Source organism: Schistocerca americana, chromosome 5 (genome assembly GCF_021461395.2).
Source record: "Schistocerca americana isolate TAMUIC-IGC-003095 chromosome 5, iqSchAmer2.1, whole genome shotgun sequence".
Classification (NCBI taxonomy): domain Eukaryota; kingdom Metazoa; phylum Arthropoda; class Insecta; order Orthoptera; family Acrididae; genus Schistocerca; species Schistocerca americana.
Window position 1 is genome coordinate 101,515,606 of NC_060123.1, and position 12,410 is coordinate 101,528,015.

Consider the following 12,410-nt stretch of genomic DNA (forward strand, 5'->3'; position numbering starts at 1 on the left):
TGTGTAGCAGTAGGAGTAAGTAATTGCTAGCGAACTGTCGTGTGTATCGAGTTGGCTAGGTCTTCCGTGGGGGAGCGGTGGCGGAGTCTGAGCGATAGAATATAAGGTAAAAGCAGCCTCGCGCATATGTAGTATTGTTATATCAAGTCCCATGTAAATGTTTAAAAAATCTCTTAATAATAATCTTCGATATAAAACCTAACATTTGACAATTTAAAGAATTTACTAATTTCTCCAATCCTTGGTCATCCCGATTATTGTAAAGAAAAATCAGTTGTTTCCTTTTATACATGACAAATCTATCGGCCAGCACTGCACTGGGCTGTGCCAGAATAATTTATTATAGGAGCAGATATATACGCGTTATCCGGCGACTTAATTGAGGTAAGAATTTCCAATTTATTCAGCTTGATCTTTCAGGGCCATGACGCAGCACTGCTGACGTCGAAAATTTATCAGTATAAATTCACAGTCAATTATTGAAAGGTTATAAGTGAGTCACAACCTTATTGAGAGATTAGTCATATTGTATTATTGGTAGGTTACGGAATTCATGTATTGGGAGGTTACGCTGAATGTGAATTACAAATAATTATATTTTTTACTGTTGGGAGGTTATTATATTAATATGTTTGTTGTGGGGAGGTTACAGAGCTCGTACGAGATGATATAGGTGTTCGTTCTTTCCGCGCGCTATGCGAGATTGGAATAATAGAGAATTGTGAAGGTGGTTCGATGAACCCTCTGCCAGGTACTTAAATGTGATTCACAGAGTATCCATGTAGATGTAGATGTAGTGGAAGAGCTGGAGCCGTAACAACAAAAATTGCAGCGATTCAATGTTTTAAATGTAACGTTTCGGTTGGCTCATTTACGACTGTGAATATAAACTCATTTGTAACACTTTCCAATTATAACAGTGTTATCCAGCATTATCATAAGCCTATCGTATGGTATTTACCCTTCGACAGTGTGTTGTATTCCTTCTGTATGGCTTGTGCGGCTTAGGAGATTCCAAAAATCAACACTTCATGCCCAAAAGGCTGTACTTCAGACGAAACGAATAACTGTTAAACCAAAATAAATAACAAGACGCGCACACACACACACACACACACACACACACACACACACACACACACACACGTGCGCGCGCGCCAATTAGTGTGCTGTAGAAGAAAGTTACTCGCGCCTTTAGATTAAAATTTGTCATTATAAAATATTAAACAGAACTTATCCATACCATGTTCATTCACTCATTCATCGTGTGACCGATCAAGGTGGCGGAGTGGTTGGCAAACTGGACTCGCATTCGGCAGGACGACGGTTCAAACCTCGTCCAGCCAGCCTGATTTAGGTTTTCCGTTATTTTCGTAAATCGCTTCAGGCCTTTGCCGGGATGGTCCCGTAATCCGATGGGACAGATGACCTCGCTGTTTGGTCCCGTCTCCCAAATCCACTAAACAACCGTTCATCGTGTTCTGCAGGTGCCATGACGAAGGACAAGACTCACGATTGTGGAAAGATGAAAGTCGTACATTAACAAAAAGCAACCCAACTGTAGAAACCTAATCTGGTCACTCAATTAACAACGAACTATCACTATACCTACGTCTGCAGCGTAGTCGAAGCTGCCTCGGCAACATTTAAGCGGGCATCATCTTACAACAGAATGGTTCCTGGGCGTTTGGACTTGATGGAGTTCTTCAGTGTTTGCAAAAACGTCCACGAACTGCTGTGCATTAATTGTGACATCGTGTTCCAGGAAGTCAATGATTTGCAGTTTGACGGACGGCATCATTCTATTGCAGGATAATGCACGCCGACATTCTGTCACGGTTGTTTTGATACTTTCGACTACCCCAGGGAAGTTTCATTGCGAAGCACTTACGTATCCTTCGTAGTCCGGATCTCTCCCCATCGATTCCTGTATTTTTGAGCCCTGGAGAAAGACATTCGTAGCCGTCGATTCGCCTCGTACGAAGAGGTGTAAGCCTAGAATCCTGATTCCGTAGTCAATCTAAAACATATTTCCTTGGGGACAATGACCGTCTTGTGACATAGTGGGATAAATTTACTGACAGTCATGGCGAGTACGTTTAAAATAATAAACAGTTTACTTACTTTTTTTTCCTCCTGTCTCCCTAAATCATTATAAAACTTCTGCAGTATTTATAGTTACCTACCTCATACATTTATTACTGTTCACTTGAACTGAATAAACACTTTAATTAGTTAAGATAATTCCGTAAGACGGCAGGGTTGTAAGACTTCAGCATAAACCAATGCACCTGTCTTTATCACTATGAGAGCTTTTTGAAAGGGCAAAACTAGCTGAATCGAGCTTCTATCCATGTGTCAAGTACATTTTGACTTACAGGAGGCCTGTTCAAAAAAGTATGGAACATTCGTAATTTCGCTCCAAATGTGTATTGGAGCGAAATGCGGTTGGTATCCCTGCACACGGCTGTGTTTAATGTGTCACTGCCGGAACTTTCATTGTTGTATGTCTGTTAGTTCTTGCTGAGTGTGGGGTCAAGGATTTTCACCTGCCTCGAGATGACTGGGTGTTTGTGTTGTCCTCATCATTTCATCATCATAATTCATGAAAGTGGCGAGATTGGACTGAGCAAAGATTGGGAATTAGTACGGGCGCTGATAACCGCGCAAAAAATGGTTCAAATGGCTCTAAGCACTATGGGACTTAACATCTGAAGTCATCGGTCCCCTAGACTTTAGAACTGCTTAAACCTAACTAACCTAAGGACATCACACACATCCATGCCGGAGGAAGGATTCGAACCTGTGACCGTAGCACCAGCGCGGTTCCGGACTGAAGCACCTAGAACCGCTCGGCCACCGCGGTCAGCGATAACCGCGCACTTTAGCGCCCCACAAACCCCATCATCATGATCATCCTGCTCATTGCTGTATTGAGTGGGACGTTGTGTCGCACAGTTTGCGAATTTTGAGACGGCAGATTTAGAGGAGCAAAATGTCTGCATTATATTTTGCGTGAAACTCAAGAAAACCCTTAGAGAGACGCACCAAACGACGCAGGAAGCCTATGGTGATGAGTGCCTAAGCCGCACTCGGTATTACGAATGGTTGACACGGATTAAAAATGGCCGGACGGTAGTTAAAGGTGACCCTCGTTCAGGACCTCTTCGACTTCTACCGATGACGCTCTTGTCAAGAAAGTGAACGAAATTGTGTGTGCCAATCGAACACTGACTGTCTGAGAGATTGCAGCAGAAAGCTATTTTATTTTTGTTTACACGTCAGGTTCCGTAGGACGGAACTGAGGAGCAAATCTCCAGGGTCATGGAACGTGTCAGTACATTAAATTACAACATAAAAGTAATAACAGATTAAAATAAAATGTTTATGAACCTGAAAAAAGTGAAGCCATAAGTTTAAGTAAACGCAATCAACAATACCACAAGAATAAGCTTTATTTTTCAAGGGACTCCACGACAGAATAGAAGGAGTGACACATAAGGAAACTCAGCAGTTTCGAATTGAAAGCGCTTGGATTACTGCTAAGATTTTCGAATTGTAGTGGTAGCTTATTGAAAGTGAATGCAGCAGTATACACCACACCATTCTGCACAAGAGTTAAGGAAGTCCGATCCAAATGCTGGTTTGATTTCTGCCGAGTATTAACTGTGTGAAGGCTGCTTATTCTTGGGAATAAGCTAGTATTGTTAACAGTAAATGACAATTAGAATATATATATATATATATATATATATATATATATATATATATATATATATATATATTGAGAGGCCAATGTCAAAATACCCAGACTCGTGAACAGGGGTCGACAATAGGTATGTAAACGTACAACACTTACTGCCCGAACTGCACGCTTCTGAGCCAAAAATATCCTTTTAGAATTGGAAGACTTACCCCAAAATATAATACCATACGACATAAGCGAATGACAATAAGCAGATTAGACTAATATTCGTGTCGAACGATCACCCACTTCAGAAACCGTTCGAATAGTAAAAATGCCAGTATCAAGTTTTCAAACAAGATCCTGAACGTGAGCTTTCCACGACAGTTTACTATGTATCTGAACATCTATAAATTTGAACTGTTCAGTTTCACTAATTATGTATCCATTCTGTTAATTAAAACGTCAGGTTCTGTTGAATTGTGTGTTAGAAACTGTAAAAACTGACTGTTATATAGCGTTAGTTTATTTTGTAGAAACCATGAACTTAGGAAATGAACTGCACTGTTTGAAACCGAGCCAATTTTGGACACAACACCCTTTGCTACCAAGCTAGTGTCATCAGCAAACAATTACCCACAATATTAGAAAATATATCATATACATAAATAAGAAACAGGAGTGGCCCCAACACTGATCATTGGCACACCCCCTCCCCCTCCCCCCCACCTGACCATACCCCACTCAGACCTACATCGCAGCCATTCTCAACACTGTAAATGATAACCCTTTGTTGTCTGTTGCTAGGGTAAGAGGTGAACCAGTTGTGAGCTACTTCCTGTATCCTGCAATGGTCCAACTTCTGGAGCAATATTTTGTGATCAACACAATCAAACGCCTTAGTTAAAAAATATGCCTAGGCGTTCGAAACCTTTTCTTTAACCCATCCAGTACCTCACAGAGAAAAGAGAATACAGCATTTCCAGTTGGTAAACGACCTCTAAAGCCGAACTGTACATTTGATAGCAAATCGTGTGATATAAACAAAGCATTTTCAATAACTTTAGCAAACACTGATGGCTTAGAAACAAACCTTTCTCCCTTTTTATTAAGCGGCTTTACTATTGAGTACTTTAATCGTGCAGGAAACTGACCATTTCTAAAGCAAGAAATTACAAAAATTGTAAATAAAGGGCTAACACATGTAACATAGTATTTTAATACTCTGCTAGGCACTTCATCATATCTATGAGACAATTCGTCAAATCTATTGCATATGCGCAAACTATAACTGAATACCTCCTCCTCCTAGCGGTCTTCTTTCCAACTGCCAATTCCATTCCCCACCACCCTTCACCCTCCTCAACCTATCAAGTTCCTCCTTTGCGCGTTATAACTGCACCTGAAGGGCACAGATCTTATGTCCCTGCTCCTCTATCAACTTATTTCTACTACAGATTCTGCATTCCCAGGAGAGGACCTCGCTAGAATGCCCACTGGCTTCCCCACTGCTTTCCCGCCAATGAAAATACCTTTAACAAATCCTTCACCGTAACTCATTACTCACAAACCTACTACAGAGCCCCAATTTCTCACTAATGGTAAAATTTTACAGTTACTGAAAGAAGCTATACACGTTACGTAAGTTCAGTTTCACTAGCAGAACGATTTACAGAACCAACAATAGCGGTTCCGAAATTCTCTGTCTACTAAGAAAGCAACTACTTGTATTAACACTACTACACCACAGCTAATACCAATACCAGAAAATTATTAGCTAAAACCAAAATTTCAATCGGTCACTGGAACACTGAACGAAATTAAAACACTGAATAAAAAATGTACTGAAATATCTCACTAGGAACAATAAGAAATGTCAGCTGAAAACAAAAGCACGAAATTCACTAAACTAAAAAACACAGCGAGTGAACGTTGCCAAAAGTTTATTAAATCCTTATTTCGCCACAAACAGCACGAAACCCCGCTGAAAACTATTAAATTTAATAACTGTATAACAGTGTACAATTACCTTTGTCAATACTTAGCGTTACAACTGCTACAGCTGTAACTGCCTGCCGCAAAACGTAACATTTCAGTTGGATGATGTCATGAAATCCTAATACAGCATCTTCGAATGCATTGTGTTACCGCCTAATTCGTCCCGTTGCTCATGATTCGAGACTAAAAGACCTCCTGGCAATCGGTGAAGAGCTTTTCGATCGCACAAATGAGAAAGAAATGTTCTTTAAGATAATCATAACTGGTGATGAGATGAGAGTCTACAGCTATGATGTCGAGGCAAAGGTTCAGTCTTCACAATGGGTCGGAGAAGGTTCTCGAAGACCAAAAGAAGCTCATCAGGAGAGATCAAACGTCAAAGCCATGCTCATAGTTTTCTTTCACTTTGAAGGATTAGTTCATCATGAATTCGTGGCACAGGGAAAAACTGTAAATCGATTGTAGAATCGGTACGTGTTGTGATGCCTGCGCGAAAATATGAGAAGCAAACGGCTTGAAATGGGGCAAGACAATTTATCATGATAACGCACCCGTACATTCATCGCTATTTGTGCTTGACTATTGCACAAAAAACGAAATCACTGTGCTGCCTCATCGTCCGAATTCTCCAGACCTGGCCCCTGAGCACCTTTTTTTATTTCCGAAGTTAGAAAACCCCGTTGAAACGACGAAGATTTGCACCGATAGACCAGATAAAATAAAACTCGCAGACGGTGCTTCTCGCGATCCAGCAAAAGGCGTATAAAGACAGTTTCCCGATGTGGAAACGGCGTTGGGAGGCGTGAATTAATTTTAAGTGAAAGGTGAGCATAGGTAAGTTTTTAGCGTCAGTAGATGGGGGCGATCTGAATATTATAAGTTTGGTGAGAAATCAAGTTTGACAATATCGCTAGTTATTCTTTTTATTATTGTGAACCGGTTTCGGCAGATCTACACTGTCATCATCTCGTGACTTTATTTGATGTACATGCTTTTTACAGCTCTGAAAATCACATAGTGATGTTCCGTCAAATTGTAATAAAAAGTGACAGGAAACATCAACATGTCACAAACAAAATAACACACAATTAAAACATTCAGCATGCTGTGCTGATGTCCCAGCATATGTTAATCGCTTGACACCGCGAAGGCAAATAAATAAGGAAGTAGGTTGCGAGTGCTACTGTGAGGTGAAAAGGAGAGGGCTTTGCCGCGTTCCTATATTCTTTCACTCTCTTTCCCCTCTTGAATCTTTTAGCCGATACAGATACTAGATCTGGAAGTGGCGCAAACGGTTTTTGAACAATTTAACTCTGATTTCTGCAAGGTGTCTCCTACATTTTATTAGGTAGTGTCACAGACATACTATACATATATGTTCTGTTATCCATTTTAGTATTGTTACATATTCATACTTCACAACAAAAATAAAAGTATTGGACATCTACAAACTCTGCCTATGAGTTTTTATCGTCTATGTAATTGGGGGAGCTGCACGGTAGAATGAACTTCTATGTAGATCCAAACGATTCCCGATGTGTTTTATTGATGACATTCTACTCGACTTAACAAATGGTTCAAATGGCTCTGAGCACTATGGGACTTAACTACTGAGGTCATCAGTCCCCTAGAACTTAGAACTACTTAAACCTAACTAACCTAAGGACATCACACACATCCATGCCCGAGGCAGGATTCGAACCTGCGACCGTAGCGGTCACGCGGTTCCAAACTGACGCGCTTAGAACCACACGACCACACCGGCCGGCTCGACTTAACAATTCCATTTCGTGCACAATATTTCGTCGGTAACTTTTTCGTGTTACTCAGATTGAAAGCTGAGCTGGTATTTGAAAAGCCTACCCTCGTAGGCAGTGATAAGGATTCTCTGATATCTTTAGTGATAAGCAAAATGAAAAATATAATGCCTGAAGAATAGTTTCATAAATTCAACGCAATGGAAAGTTAAAAAGTGTCTGAATGTTTATCAAAAGTGAGAGGTAATTCTGAATGCGTGTAAACCTTCTCCTTACAGCATCCAGCTCTGAAGGTGGAGTCTCCCCGTTTGTGTGCAGCTAAATTCAGTATGCCACAAATTCTTAACTAGCTGAAAGAGCATTTACTATAAGGTAAAATTCCTATCGGGCGAATTACCATCAGATTTCAGCGGCACATTGCTTCGACATGCTTCATATCAGCGCCCAGCGATGCCGAATCGTAGGCGAGGTAGTATAACGTTATTCACTTCCTGAAAAGTAATTTGCTTGCACAGAGATTGTAGCATTTGTTAATAATAATAATAATAGTAATAAGCAGTGCTCCTTGTTTAGGTGACTCCCGATTCATGAACGTAACTGTACAGAGCGTCTTTGTATTTGACAGTAAGACATGATGACGCCTCAGCAACTTGCAACATTTGAGTGAAGTTTGTGTAAGGGAAACTACGTTTCTGGTACATAAGTTCTGATTACGTCATTTTAATAATGAATATATTAACTTTTATGAGTAACTGACACAATTTGCAATCTCGTATTGGTAAGTCAACTGTTCGTAGCTTGACAGGTAATCCAAAACCATTAGTACAAAAGTAACTTACACACCCTGACCAGTTAACACAGAAGTATTTAAGATAGTACGGAGTCAAATGAAGTTATAAATGACGAAGCAACAGTTTGAAACCTCTGCGGACCTATTCGATTGCACGTAAGACCGCAATGAAATATTAGACAGAATTAGAGCATAACTAGTAATTAAACTCAATTATCCTTACACGAAAAATGTACTTTAGCATCGAATATAAATTGCATACATCTTACCAGACATTCTACACTTAGTTAAGTCTGTCCAACTACACAGCTCTCAACCAAACAATGATAAATTCATCAGAACACCACGTGACATTGAAAGCAGCTCTCCAGCCAGTCTCTTCTTTACACTCCAAAGTACTGTGGGACCGCCAAAGAACGCTAATGGCTAAAGGCAAGCCACTCAATAAACACGTAATAATGATGTAGCGAACTTAGTAGTGAGCTGGAGAAAGTATTTATGTCGGTATATCATGGTACTGATTACTACAGAATCCCAGTGAAAGTAATAAATTAAATATAAATCCGGAGGAAATAAAAATGCCGATTAACACGGTCGTTCCAGGAGGCTCAGAACTGTGGTCACACCTGTATTCCGTACCTATATTCCAGTTAATCGCTCTAGACGAAGACTAGGCAGGGAGTATAAGCAAAATCTCGGATCTGAGCATCTGAAAAAGATCACTAAATTTCTCGTCGAAGTATTGTACATGAAAACGGAAACTTTAACAGGGCTAGAAACCCGCAAATATGCCATCAACCAGTTGATTTATATACTTATTTAACTCTACGCATGTGTTTTTAGCTACGTACATACTCCACAAAGCACTGTGTAAAGCTTGACGGATGGTACTTCGTAGCAGTATTAACTGATTTCCCTTCTGTCTCATTACGTACTGAGTGAGGAAAACAGACTCTCGTTGTGCCTCAGCCTATTTCCCCCCCCCCCCCCCCCCTCAGTCGTCAGCTTTCTAACTGGTCTGATGAGGTTGTAACGCCGGAAATGCATATCCTCCTATTTCCAGCTATTGTACTGTAAATTCTTTTCCTTATTTTGTTACCTGAAGATACGACATTTCTGTGTCTTTATATATTATAGTAATTGTTCCACTATATATATGTATAATTGGTTTGTTTTGTAAATATTATTTGTATTTTTACGCTGCGTCTTGCCTAGGGAAAACTATGCTATCGAACGATTACGTCGATAGGTCATGTGGAGAACCAAAGTGTTTTGGGTCTTTGGCAGTGTTAACTCTGCCGCGTGGAGCGCGGGCACAGGGAGTCTGGCTGGGGTAGGGCGGTGGAGCAGGTATGTTGTGTGACGCTTCCGCGAGTTGCCGCGATTTCGGGGTTTGGCAGCATGTAAATGCGTTCGACTTGCTATGATAGTCTCTGGCACGGTGTCGCGGACGGGAAGCATTAGCTGGCGCACATCAAGAGCCCGTTTCACCTGGTGACCTTGTCGAGAAGAAGGCGCGCCAACATCCAGCTTCTGCAACAGCGACTGCCGACAATGAATGATTGTCGCCACCTCCCCGATCGACGACTGCAAACCTTCAGTCAACCAACAAGGAAGACTAAAAGCACGTAAAGCTTTTCAAACTGTTGCATCACAAAAATACAGCAACTTAGCATGAACCTTTGTTGCTCATTGTCCCAATTGCATTACCAAGCAGGGTCCCTTCCTTTTCCGGAATGAACCCGAGTGTCGTTGAAATTCAAACGCCAGCATTAAAGTAATATCATTCCATTTCACTGCTTTAATTTCAAAGTTCAGTTAAAGTATTCATAGCTGGCTACAATACTTAGATTACACAAGCACAAATTAAGAGTGCGAGTTTAGTTACCATATTTTAGCTTACCTGTGACTGCAGCGCAGCTTGGTACGTACTAAATTTTACTATTGTTAATTGTTCAGAATCATTTAATTCAAGTTCAAAGTTAAATCTCTTATTTCTAAATTGCGTTGATTCAAGTACCTTTTGAAATGATTGTTGAGGTAGCCCAAGACTAACCTTATTTTATTGAATTTCGTAGTGCTTCAGAAACCAAGTTCACTATTAATTTCAGTCACTAAATTAACTTTCAATTTTCCGGTTTTATTAATTCTATTGCTAAACTAAGTCAGAGTGTAGCGAAATTTATTACTTCTGGCAAACATTCAGTTTTCACACAACACGTGTCAACCTTCAGTTGCCACGCTTTTAGTGCTAATTATTTATGCATTAATCTTTCATTTTCAGTTATTATAGTACTTGTCCATAGGATTGGCGACCGTAATTTTCCCCAAATCTCAAATATCTAATTAACGCCAATTAATTGTTAACGTAACGACCGCACATTTACTCTCTTTATTGATTTTACCATTTTCTCAAAATTGACTTTCACCAATTTCATTTGCATTTTTCCTTTCATTTAGATGTAACCCTTTCCTCCCTCTTTACCGACAAATTAACTTCAGTGACGATTGCTTTTCCCAAATTTCCATTAGGTGTACGCGTATTAATTTTTCACTGTCATTAAGGTCGATAAGTGAGGGGGAGGTTACAAGGTCATCCACGAATTTTCCCCTGTGCCAACTTTTCCATCTCAGAATAGCACTTGTAACCTACGTCGTCAAATATTTGCTGGACGTATCCCTACCTCTGTCTTCCTCTACAATTTTTGCCCGCTACAGCTCCCTCTAGTACCAAGGTAGTCATTCCCTGATGTATTAACAGGTTCTCTCACCTTGTCCCCTCCTGTTGTCAGTTTTTCCCCCAAATTCCTTTCCTCATTCGTAACATTATCAGTCCACCTAATTTTCAACATTCTTCTGTAACACCACATCTTAAATGCTTCGATTCTCTTCTGTTCTTGTTTCCCCACAGTCCATACATCGCTGCTAGACAATGCTGTGCTCCAATCGTACATTTGTTCCTCAAGTTAAGAGGTATGTTTGATACTAGTAGACTTCTTTTGGCCAGGAATGACCTTTTCGCCTCTTCTAGTCTGCCTTTTATGTCCTCCTTGCTCCGTCCTTCCTGGGTTATTTTGCTGCCTAGGCAGCAGAAATTCTTAAATTCATCTACTTCATGATCATCAATTATGATGTTAAGTTTGTCACTGTTCTCATTTCTGCTGCGTCTCACTATTTTCACCTCTCGTCGATTTACTCTCAATGAATATTCTTTACATTCAACGTATTCTGTAATTCTCCTTCACTAAAGCTGAGTATAGGAGCGTCATCAGTAAATTTCATATCTTTTCACTTTGAATTTTAAACCCACCCTTTAACCTGTCTTTTATTTTTGACATTGGCTCTTCGACGCATAGTTTGAACAGCATAATCGATAGACTGCACCCCTATAGTACACCCTTTTTAATCGTCCTTTTTGTTGTTGGTTTTCACTCTTATGTTCCCTCTTCACTCTCGTACACATTGTATATTACCCTTCCTTCTCTACGACTTACCCCTATTTTCCTCAGAATTCTGAAAATCTTTTACCAGCTTGCATTGTCCAGTGCTTTCTCCAGGCCGACAAATCCCATAAACGTGTATTTATTTTTCTATAATCTTGCTTCTATTATCAACCGCAACTTCAGAACTGCCTCTCAGATGCCTTCACCTTTCCCAAAACCAAACTGATCGTCACCTGACACATCCTCAAATTTCTTTTCCATTCTTCTGTATATTATTCTTGTCAGCAACTTGGGTGCATGGGCTGTTAAACTGTTTGTGTGATAATTCTCGCACTTGTCGGCTCTTGCAATCTAGGGAATCGTGTGGATGATGTTTTCTGCAAAAGTCTGATGGTACTGCACACGTGTCACATATTCTACACACCAAAGTGAATAACGGTTTTGTTGCCACGTCCCTCAATGATTTTAGAAATTTTGGTGGAATCCTGGCTCTAATATTGTATCCCCAATCTCATCCCTATCGACTCCTGTTTCTTCTGCTGTCACGTCGTCAGATAAGTACTTCGCCTCATAAAGGTCCTCGATGTGCTCCTTCCATCTATCTGCACCCTCCTCTGCTATTAATAGAGGGATGACCATTGGATTCTTAATGTTAGCGCCCTTGCTTTTAATTTCACAAAAGGTAGTTTTAAATTTTCTATTGGCTAAGTTCGCTCTTCCGACAACCTTTTCGCCCT